Consider the following 12,212-nt stretch of genomic DNA (forward strand, 5'->3'; position numbering starts at 1 on the left):
GGGTCCATTGGGATTGTGTAGAGTGGGAGTGATTGGAAAGGGGTTTTGGTCCTTTTGGATTGTGTACATTGGGAGTGATTGGAAAGGGGTTTGAGGCCATTGGGATTGCGTACAGTGGGAGCGATTGGAAAGGGGTTTGGGTGCTTTGGGATTGTGGACAGTGCGAGCTATTGGAAAGGGGTTTGGGTCCTTTGGGAATGTGTACAGTGGGAGTGACAGGAAAGGGGTTTGAGTCCATTCGCAATGTGTACAGTGGGAGTAATTGGAAAGGGTTTTGGGTCCATTGAGATTGTGTACAGTGGGACAGTGGGAGTAATTTGAAAGGGGTTTAGGTCCTTTGGGATTGTGTACGGTGGGAGTGAATGGAATGGGGAATTGGTCCAGTGGGATTGTGTACAGTGGTAGTGATTGGAAAGGGGATTGGGTCTATTGCGATTGTGTGCAATGGGAGTGATTGGAAAGGGGTTTGCGTGCATTGGGATTGTCGACAGTCGGAGTTATTGGAAAGGTCTTTGGGTCCTTTGGGAATGTGTACTGAGGGAGTGATTGGAAAGGGTTTTGAGTCCATTGGCATTGTGTACAATGGGAGTAATTGGAAAGGGGTTTGGGTCCATTGGGATTGTGTACAGTTGGAGTGATTGGAAAGGGTTTGGGGTCCATTGGGATTGTGTACAGTGGGAGTGAATGGAAAGGGAGTTGGGTCCAATGGGATAGTGTTTGGTGGGAGTGAATGGAAAGAGGTTTGGTTCCTTTGGGATTGTGTATTGCGGGCGTGAATGGAAAGGGGTTTCTGTCCTTTGGGACTGTGTACAGTGGGAGTGATTGGAAAGGGGATTGGGTCCATTGGAATTGTGTACAGTGGGAGTGATTGGAAAAGGGTTTGGGTCCATTGGGATTGTGTACAGTGGGAGTGATTGGAAAGGGCTTTGGGTCCTTTGGGATTGTGTACAGTGGGATGATTGGAAAGAGCTTTAGGTTCATTGGGATTTTGTAAAGTGGGAGTGATTGGAAAGGGCTTTAGGTCCTTTGTGATTGTGTACGGTGGGAGTGAATGGGAAGGGGTTTGGTCCATTGGGATTGTGTACAGTGGGAGTGATTGGGAAGGGGTTTGGGTCCATTGGGATTGTGTACAGTGGGAGCGATTGGAAAGTGGTTTGATTCCATTGGGATTGTGTACAGTGGGAGTGATTGGAAAGGTTTCTGTGTTCATTGGTATTGTGGACAGTGGGAGTTATTGGAAAGGGGTTTGGGTCCTTTGGGATTGTGTAGAGGGTGAGTGATTGGAAAGGGCTTTTGGTTCCATTGGGATTGTGTACAGGGTGAGTGATTGGATTGGGGTTTTCGGTATATTGGGAATGTGTACAGTGGGAGTAATTGGAAAGGGGTTTGGTTCCTTTGGAATTGTATATAGTGGGAGTAATTGGAAAGGGGTTTGGGTCCTTTGGGATTGTGTCGAGAGGGAGTGATTGGAAAGGGGTTTGGGTCCATTGGGATTGTGTACAGTGGGAGTGATTGGAAAGGGGGTTTGGGTCCATTATGTTGGTGTAAATTGGGAGAGATTGGAAAGGGGTTTAGGTCCTTTGGGATTGTCTACGGTGGGAGTGAATGGAAAGGGGTTTTGGTCCATTGGCATTGTAAACAGTGGGAGTGATTGGGAAGGGGTTTGGGTCCATTGGGCCTGTTTACAGTGGGAGTGATTGGGAAGGGGTTTGGATCCAATGGGATTGTGTACAGTGGGAGTGAAAGGAAAGGGGTTTGGGTCCATTTGGAATGTGTACAGTGGGAGTGATTGGAAAGGGGATGGGTCCATTGGGATTTTGTAAAGTGGGAGTGATTTGAAAGGGGTTTAGGTCCATTGGGATTGTGTACAGTGGGAGTGATTGGGAAGGGTTTTGGGTTTATTGGGATTGTGTACAGTGGGAGTGATTGGAAAGGGGATTTGGTTCCATTGGGATTGTGTGCAGTGGGAGAGATTGGAAAGGGGTTTTTTTTTACATTGGGATTGAGTACAGTGGGAGTGATTGGAAAGGTGTTTGGGTCCATTGGGATTTTGTTTAGTGGGAGTGATTTGAAAGGGGCTTAGGCCCTTTGGGATTGTGTACGGTGGGTGTGAATGGAATGGGGTTTTGGTCCAGTGGGATTGTGTACAGTGGGAGTGATTGGGAAGGGGTTTGGGTCCATTGGGATTGTGTACAGTGGGAGAGATTGGAAAGGGGATTTGGGTCCATTTGGAGTGTGTGCAGTGGGAGTGATTGGAAAGGGGTTTTGGAGTATTGTGATTGTCGACAGTGGGAGTTATTTGAAAGGGGTTTGCGTCCTTTGGGAATGTGAACTGTGGGAGTGATTGGAAAAGGTTTTGAGTCCATTGGCATTGTGCACAGTGGGAGTAATTGGAAAGGGGTTTGTGTCCACTGGGATTGTGTACAGTGGGAGTGATTGGGAAGGGGTTTGGATCCATTGGGATTGTGTACAGTGGGAGTTATTGGAAAGGGGTATGGGTGCATTGGGATTGTGGACATTGCGAGCAATTGGAAAGGGGTTTGGGTTCTTTGGGAATGTGTGCAGTGGGAGTGACTGGAAAGGGTTTTGAGTCCATTCGCAATGTGTTCAGTGTGAGTAATTGGAAAGTGGTTTGGGTCCGTTGGGATTGTGCACAGTGGGAGTGATTGGGAAGGGGTATGGGTCCATTGGGATTGTGTACAGTGGGAGAGATTGGAAAGGGGATTGGGTCCATTGCGATTGTGTGCAATGGGAGTGATTGGAAAGGGGTTTGGGTGCATTGGGATTGTCGACAGTGGGAGTTATTGGAAAGGTCTTTGGTTCCTAAGGGAATGTGTACTGAGGGAGTGATTGGAAAGGGTTTTGATCCATTGGCATTGTGTACAATGGGAGTAATTGGAAAGGTGTTAGGGTCCATGGGGATTGTGTACAGTGGGAGTGATTGGAAAGGGTTTTGGGTCCATTGGGATTGTGTACAGAGGGAGTGAATGGAAAGGGGGTTGGGTCCAATGGGATAGTGTTTGGTGGGAGTGAATGGAAAGAGGTTTGGGTCCTTTGGGATTGTGTACGGTGGGAGTGAATGGAAAGGGGTTTGGTCCATTGGGATTGTGTACAGTGGGAGTGATTGGGAAGGGGTTTGGGTCCATTGGGATTGTGTACAGTGGGAGCGATTGGAAAGTGGTTTGGGTCCATTGGGATTGTGTACAGTGGGAGTGATTGGAAAGGTTTCTGGGTTCATTGGTATTGTGGACAGTGGGAGTTATTGGAAAGGGGTTTGGGTCCTTTGGGATTGTGTACAGTGGGAGTGATTGGAAAGGTTTCTGGGTTCATTGGTATTGTGGACAGTGGGAGTTATTGGAAAGGTGTTAGGGTCCTTTGGGATTGTGTAGAGGGTGAGTGATTGGAAAGGGCTTTTGGTTCCATTGGGATTGTGTACAGGGTGAGTGATTGGATTGGGGTTTTCGGTATATTGGGAATGTGTACAGTGGGAGTGATTGGAAAGGGGTTTGGTTCCTTTGGGATTGTATATAGTGGGAGTAATTGGAAAGGGGTTTGGGTCCTTTGGGATTGTGTCGAGTGGGAGTGATTGGAAAGGGGTTTGGGTCCATTGGGATTGTGTACAGTGGGAGTGATTGGAAAGGGGGTTTGGGTCCATTAGGTTGGTGTAAATTGGGAGAGATTGGAAAGGGGTTTAGGTCCTTTGGGATTGTCTACGGTGGGAGTGAATGGAAAGGGGTTTTGGTCCATTGGCATTGTAAACAGTGGGAGTGATTGGGAAGGGGTTTGGGTCCATTGGGCCTGTTTACAGTGGGAGTGATTGGGAAGGGGTTTGGATCCAAAGGGATTGTGTACAGTGGGAGTGAAAGGAAAGGGGATGGGTCCATTGGGATTTTGTAAAGTGGGAGTGATTTGAAAGGGGTTTAGGTCCATTGGGATTGTGTACAGTGGGAGTGATTGGAAAGGGGATTTGGTTCCATTGGGATTGTGTGCAGTGGGAGAGATTGGAAAGGGGTTTTTTTTTACATTGGGATTGAGTACAGTGGGAGTGATTGGAAAGGTGTTTGGGTCCATTGGGATTTTGTTTAGTGGGAGTGATTTGAAAGGGGCTTAGGCCCTTTGGGATTGTGTACGGTGGGTGTGAATGGAATGGGGTTTTGGTCCAGTGGGATTGTGTACAGTGGGAGTGATTGGGAAGGGGTTTGGGTCCATTGGGATTGTGTACAGTGGGAGAGATTGGAAAGGGGATTTGGGTCCATTGGGAGTGTGTGCAGTGGGAGTGATTGGAAAGGGGTTTTGGAGTATTGTGATTGTCGACAGTGGGAGTTATTTGAAAGGGGTTTGCGTCCTTTGGGAATGTGAACTGTGGGAGTGATTGGAAAAGGTTTTGAGTCCATTGGCATTGTGCACAGTGGGAGTAATTGGAAAGGGGTTTGTGTCCACTGGGATTGTGTACAGTGGGAGTGATTGGGAAGGGGTTTGGATCCATTGGGATTGTGTACAGTGGGAGTTATTGGAAAGGGGTATGGGTGCATTGGGATTGTGGACATTGCGAGCAATTGGAAAGGGGTTTGGGTTCTTTGGGAATGTGTGCAGTGGGAGTGACTGGAAAGGGTTTTGAGTCCATTCGCAATGTGTTCAGTGTGAGTAATTGGAAAGTGGTTTGGGTCCGTTGGGATTGTGCACAGTGGGAGTGATTGGGAAGGGGTATGGGTCCATTGGGATTGTGTACAGTGGGAGAGATTGGAAAGGGGATTGGGTCCATTGCGATTGTGTGCAATGGGAGTGATTGGAAAGGGGTTTGGGTGCATTGGGATTGTCGACAGTGGGAGTTATTGGAAAGGTCTTTGGTTCCTAAGGGAATGTGTACTGAGGGAGTGATTGGAAAGGGTTTTGATCCATTGGCATTGTGTACAATGGGAGTAATTGGAAAGGTGTTAGGGTCCATGGGGATTGTGTACAGTGGGAGTGATTGGAAAGGGGTTTTGGTCCATTGGCATTGTAAACAGTGGGAGTGATTGGGAAGGGGTTTGGGTCCATTGGGCCTGTTTACAGTGGGAGTGATTGGGAAGGGGTTTGGATCCAAAGGGATTGTGTACAGTGGGAGTGAAAGGAAAGGGGATGGGTCCATTGGGATTTTGTAAAGTGGGAGTGATTTGAAAGGGGTTTAGGTCCATTGGGATTGTGTACAGTGGGAGTGATTGGAAAGGGGATTTGGTTCCATTGGGATTGTGTGCAGTGGGAGAGATTGGAAAGGGGTTTTTTTTTACATTGGGATTGAGTACAGTGGGAGTGATTGGAAAGGTGTTTGGGTCCATTGGGATTTTGTTTAGTGGGAGTGATTTGAAAGGGGCTTAGGCCCTTTGGGATTGTGTACGGTGGGTGTGAATGGAATGGGGTTTTGGTCCAGTGGGATTGTGTACAGTGGGAGTGATTGGGAAGGGGTTTGGGTCCATTGGGATTGTGTACAGTGGGAGAGATTGGAAAGGGGATTTGGGTCCATTGGGAGTGTGTGCAGTGGGAGTGATTGGAAAGGGGTTTTGGAGTATTGTGATTGTCGACAGTGGGAGTTATTTGAAAGGGGTTTGCGTCCTTTGGGAATGTGAACTGTGGGAGTGATTGGAAAAGGTTTTGAGTCCATTGGCATTGTGCACAGTGGGAGTAATTGGAAAGGGGTTTGTGTCCACTGGGATTGTGTACAGTGGGAGTGATTGGGAAGGGGTTTGGATCCATTGGGATTGTGTACAGTGGGAGTTATTGGAAAGGGGTATGGGTGCATTGGGATTGTGGACATTGCGAGCAATTGGAAAGGGGTTTGGGTTCTTTGGGAATGTGTGCAGTGGGAGTGACTGGAAAGGGTTTTGAGTCCATTCGCAATGTGTTCAGTGTGAGTAATTGGAAAGTGGTTTGGGTCCGTTGGGATTGTGCACAGTGGGAGTGATTGGGAAGGGGTATGGGTCCATTGGGATTGTGTACAGTGGGAGAGATTGGAAAGGGGATTGGGTCCATTGCGATTGTGTGCAATGGGAGTGATTGGAAAGGGGTTTGGGTGCATTGGGATTGTCGACAGTGGGAGTTATTGGAAAGGTCTTTGGTTCCTAAGGGAATGTGTACTGAGGGAGTGATTGGAAAGGGTTTTGATCCATTGGCATTGTGTACAATGGGAGTAATTGGAAAGGTGTTAGGGTCCATGGGGATTGTGTACAGTGGGAGTGATTGGAAAGGGTTTTGGGTCCATTGGGATTGTGTACAGAGGGAGTGAATGGAAAGGGGGTTGGGTCCAATGGGATAGTGTTTGGTGGGAGTGAATGGAAAGAGGTTTGGGTCCTTTGGGATTGTGTACGGTGGGAGTGAATGGAAAGGGGTTTGGTCCATTGGGATTGTGTACAGTGGGAGTGATTGGGAAGGGGTTTGGGTCCATTGGGATTGTGTACATTGGGAGTGATTGGGAAGGGGTTTGGGTCCATTGGGATTGTGTACAGTGGGAGCGATTGGAAAGTGGTTTGGGTCCATTGGGATTGTGTACAGTGGGAATGATTGGAAAGGTTTCTGGGTTCATTGGTATTGTGGACAGTGGGAGTTATTGGAAAGGGGTTTGGGTCCTTTGGGATTGTGTACAGTGGGAGTGATTGGAAAGGTTTCTGGGTTCATTGGTATTGTGGACAGTGGGAGTTATTGGAAAGGGGTTTGGGTCCTTTGGGATTGTGTAGAGGGTGAGTGATTTGGAAAGGGCTTTTGGTTCCATTGGGATTGTGTACAGGGTGAGTGATTGGATTGGGGTTTTCGGTATATTGGGAATGTGTACAGTAGGAGTGATTGGAAAGGGGTTTGGTTCCTTTGGGATTGTATATAGTGGGAGTAATTGGAAAGGGGTTTGGGTCCTTTGGGATTGTGTCGAGTGGGAGTGATTGGAAAGGGGTTTGGGTCCATTGGGATTGTGTACAGTGGGAGTGATTGGAAAGGGGGTTTGGGTCCATTAGGTTGGTGTAAATTGGGAGAGATTGGAAAGGGGTTTAGGTCCTTTGGGATTGTCTACGGTGGGAGTGAATGGAAAGGGGTTTTGGTCCATTGGCATTGTAAACAGTGGGAGTGATTGGGAAGGGGTTTGGGTCCATTGGGCCTGTTTACAGTGGGAGTGATTGGGAAGGGGTTTGGATCCAATGGGATTGTGTACAGTGGGAGTGAAAGGAAAGGGGTTTGGGTCCATTTGGAATGTGTACAGTGGGAGTGATTGGAAAGGGGATGGGTCCATTGGGATTTTGTAAAGTGGGAGTGATTTGAAAGGGGTTTAGGTCCATTGGGATTGTGTACAGTGTGAGTGATTGGGAAGGGTTTTGGGTTTATTGGGATTGTGTACAGTGGGAGTGATTGGAAAGGGGATTTGGTTCCATTGGGATTGTGTGCAGTGGGAGAGATTGGAAAGGGGTTTTTTTTTACATTGGGATTGAGTACAGTGGGAGTGATTGGAAAGGTGTTTGGGTCCATTGGGATTTTGTTTAGTGGGAGTGATTTGAAAGGGGCTTAGGCCCTTTGGGATTGTGTCCGGTGGGTGTGAATGGAATGGGGTTTGTGTCCATTGGGCCTGTTTACAGTGGGAGTGATTGGGAAGGGGTTTGGATCCAATGGGATTGTGTACAGTGGGAGAGATTGGAAAGGGGATTTGGGTCCATTGGGAGTGTGTGCAGTGGGAGTGATTGGAAAGGGGTTTTGGAGTATTGTGATTGTCGACAGTGGGAGTTATTTGAAAGGGGTTTGCGTCCTTTGGGAATGTGAACTGTGGGAGTGATTGGAAAAGGTTTTGAGTCCATTGGCATTGTTCACAGTGGGAGTAATTGGAAAGGGGTTTGTGTCCACTGGGATTGTGTACAGTGGGAGTGATTGGGAAGGGGTTTGGATCCATTGGGATTGTGTACAGTGGGAGTTATTGGAAAGGGGTATGGGTGCATTGGGATTGTGGACATTGCGAGCAATTGGAAAGGGGTTTGGGTTCTTTGGGAATGTGTGCAGTGGGAGTGACTGGAAAGGGTTTTGAGTCCATTCGCAATGTGTTCAGTGTGAGTAACTGGAAAGTGGTTTGGGTCCGTTGGGATTGTGCACAGTGGGAGTGATTGGGAAGGGGTATGGGTCCATTGGGATTGTGTACAGTGGGAGAGATTGGAAAGGGGATTGGGTCCATTGCGATTGTGTGCAATGTCAGTGATTGGAAAGGGGTTTGGGTGCATTGGGATTGTCGACAGTGGGAGTTATTGGAAAGGTCTTTGGTTCCTAAGGGAATGTGTACTGAGGGAGTGATTGGAAAGGGTTTTGATCCATTGGCATTGTGTACAATGGGAGTAATTGGAAAGGTGTTAGGGTCCATGGGGATTGTGTACAGTGGGAGTGATTGGAAAGGGTTTTGGGTCCATTGGGATTGTGTACAGAGGGAGTGAATGGAAAGGGGGTTGGGTGCAATGGGATAGTGTTTGGTGGGAGTGAATGGAAAGAGGTTTGGGTCCTTTGGGATTGTGTATTGCGGGAGTGAATGGAAAGGGGTCTTTGTCCTTTGGGACTGTGTACAGTGGGAGTGATTGTAAAGGGGATTGGGTCCATTGGGATTGTGTACAGTGGGAGTGATTGGAAAAGGGTTTGGGTCCATTGGGATTGTGTACAGTGGGAGTGATTGGAAAGGGGTTTGGGTCCTTTGGGATTTTGTACAGTGGGAGTGATTGGAAAGAGGTTTAGGTCCATTGGGATTTTGTAAAGTGGGAGTTTTTGGAAAGGGCTTTTGGTCCTTTGGGATTGTGTACGGTGGGAGTGAATTTAAAGGGGTTTGGTCCATTGGGATTGTGTACAGTGGGAGTGATTGGGATGGGGTTTGGGTCCATTGGGATTGTGTACAGTGGGAGCGATTGGAAAGTGGTTTGGGTCCATTGGGATTGTGTACATTGGGAGTGATTGGAAAGGGGTTTGAGGCCATTGGGATTGCGTACAGTGGGAGCGATTGGAAAGGGGTTTGGTCCATTGGGATTGTGTACAGTGGGAGTGATTGGGAAGGGGTTTGGGTCCATTGGGATTGTGTACAGTGGGAGAGATTGGAAAGGGGTTTGGGTCCATTGGGAGTGTGTGCAGTGGGAGTGATTGGAAAGGGGTTTTGGAGTATTGTGATTGTCGACAGTGGGAGTTATTTGAAAGGGATTTGGGTCCTTTGGGAATGTGAACTGTGGGAGTGATTGGAAAGGGTTTTGAGTCCATTGGCATTGTGCACAGTGGGAGTAATTGGAAAGGGGTTTGTGTCCATTGGGATTGTGTACAGTGGGAATGAATGGAAAGGGGTTTGGGTCCATTTGGAATGTGTACAGTGGGAGTTATTGAAAAGGGGTATGGGTGCATTGGGATTGTGGACAGTGCGAGCAATTGGAAAGGGGTTTGGGTTCTTTGGGAATGTGTGCAGTGGGAGTGATTGGAAAGGGTTTTGAGTCCATTCGCATTGTGTTCAGTGTGAGTAATTGGAAAGTGGTTTGGGTCCGATGGGATTGTGCACAGTGGGAGTGATTGCGAAAGGGATTGGGTCCATTGGGATTGTGTGCAGTGGGAGTGATTGGAAAGGGGTTTGGGAGTATTGGGATTGTCGACAGTGGGAGTTATTGGAAAGGGGTTTGGGTCCGTTGGGAATGTGTACTGTGGGAGTCATTGGAAAGGGTTTTGAGACCATTGGCATTGTGTACAGTGGGAGTAATTGGAAAGGGGTTTGGGTCCATTGGGATTGTGTACAGTGGGAGTAATTGGAAAGCGGTTTGGGTCCATTGGGATTGTGTACTGTGGAAACGATTGGAAAGCGGTTTGGGTCCATTGGGATTGTGTACAGTGGGAGTGATTGGGAAAGGGATTGGGTCCATTGGGACTGTTATCAGTGGGAGTGATTGGGAAGGGATTTGGATCCATTGGGATTGTGTACAGTTGGAGTGAATGGAAAGGGGTTTGGGTCCATTTGGAATGTGTACAGTGGGAGTGATTGGAAAGGGGATGGGTCCATTGGGATTTTGTAAAGTGGGAGTGATTTGAAAGGGGTTTAGGTCCTTTGGGATTGTGTGCGGTGGGTGTGAATGGAAAGGGGTTTTGGTCCAGTGGGATTGTGTACAGTGGGAGTGATTGGGAAGGGATTTGTGTTCATTGGGATTTTGTACAGTGGGAGTGATTGGAAAGGGGTTTGGGTCCTTTGGGATTGTGTACAGTGGGAGTGATTGGAAAGGTTTCTGGTATCATTGGTATTGTGGACAGTGGGAGTTATTGGAAGGGGGTTTGGGTCCTTTGGGATTGTGTAGAGGGTGAGTGATTGGAAAGGGCTTTTGGTTCCATTGGGATTGTGTACAGGGTGAGTGATTGGATTGGGGTTTTCAGTATATTGGGAATGTGTACAGTGGGAGTGATTGGAAAGGGGTTTGGTTCCTTTGGGATTGTATATAGTGGGAGTAATTGGAAAGGGGTTTGGGTCCTTTGGGATTGTGTCGAGTGGGAGTGATTGGAAAGGGGTTTGGGTCCATTGGGATTGTGTACAGTGGGAGTGATTGGAAAGGGGGTTTGGGTCCATTAGGTTGGTGTAAATTGGGAGAGATTGGAAAGGGGTTTAGGTCCTTTGGGATTGTCTACGGTGGGAGTGAATGGAAAGGGGTTTTGGTCCATTGGCATTGTAAACAGTGGGAGTGATTGGGAAGGGGTTTGGGTCCATTGGGCCTGTTTACAGTGGGAGTGATTGGGAAGGGGTTTGGATCCAATGGGATTGTGTACAGTGGGAGTGAAAGGAAAGGGGTTTGGGTCCATTTGGAATGTGTACAGTGGGAGTGATTGGAAAGGGGATGGGTCCATTGGGATTTTGTAAAGTGGGAGTGATTTGAAAGAGGTTTAGGTCCATTGGGATTGTGTACAGTGGGAGTGATTGGGAAGGGTTTTGGGTTTATTGGGATTGTGTACAGTGGGAGTGATTGGAAAGGGGATTTGGTTCCATTGGGATTGTGTGCAGTGGGAGAGATTGGAAAGGGGTTTTTTTTTACATTGGGATTGAGTACAGTGGGAGTGATTGGAAAGGTGTTTGGGTCCATTGGGATTTTGTTTAGTGGGAGTGATTTGAAAGGGGCTTAGGCCCTTTGGGATTGTGTACGGTGGGTGTGAATGGAATGGGGTTTTGGTCCAGTGGGATTGTGTACAGTGGGAGTGATTGGGAAGGGGTTTGGGTCCATTGGGATTGTGTACAGTGGGAGAGATTGGAAAGGGGATTTGGGAGTGTGTGCAGTGGGAGTGATTGGAAAGGGGTTTTGGAGCATTGTGATTGTCGACAGTGGGAGTTATTTGAAAGGGGTTTGCGTCCTTTGGGAATGTGAACTGTGGGAGTGATTGGAAAAGGTTTTGAGTCCATTGGCATTGTGCACAGTGGGAGTAATTGGAAAGGGGTTTGTGTCCACTGGGATTGTGTACAGTGGGAATGAATGGAAAGGGGTTTGGGTCCATTTGGAATGTGTACAGTGGGAGTTATTGAAAAGGGGTATGGGTGCATTGGGATTGTGGACAGTGCGAGCAATTGGAAAGGGGTTTGGGTTCTTTGGGAATGTGTGCAGTGGGAGTGATTGGAAAGGGTTTTGAGTCCATACGCATTGTGTTCAGTGTGAGTAATTGGAAAGTGGTTTGGGTCCGATGGGATTGTGCACAGTGGGAGTGATTGCGAAAGGGATTGGGTCCATTGGGATTGTGTGCAGTGGGAGTGATTGGAAAGGGGTTTGGGAGTATTGGGATTGTCGACAGTGGGAGTTATTGGAAAGGGGTTTGGGTCCGTTGGGAATGTGTACTGTGGGAGTCATTGGAAAGGGTTTTGAGACCATTGGCATTGTGTACAGTGGGAGTAATTGGAAAGGGGTTTGGGTCCATTGGGATTGTGTACAGTGGGAGTAATTGGAAAGCGGTTTGGGTCCATTGGGATTGTGTACTGTGGAAACGATTGGAAAGCGGTTTGGGTCCATTGGGATTGTGTACAGTGGGAGTGATTGGGAAAGGGATTGGGTCCATTGGGACTGTTATCAGTGGGAGTGATTGGGAAGGGATTTGGATCCATTGGGATTGTGTACAGTTGGAGTGAATGGAAAGGGGTTTGGGTCCATTTGGAATGTGTACAGTGGGAGTGATTGGAAAGGGGATGGGTCCATTGGGATTTTGTAAAGTGGGAGTGATTTGAAAGGGGTTTAGGTCCT

Source organism: Carcharodon carcharias, chromosome 34 (assembly GCF_017639515.1).
Source record: "Carcharodon carcharias isolate sCarCar2 chromosome 34, sCarCar2.pri, whole genome shotgun sequence".
Classification (NCBI taxonomy): domain Eukaryota; kingdom Metazoa; phylum Chordata; class Chondrichthyes; order Lamniformes; family Lamnidae; genus Carcharodon; species Carcharodon carcharias.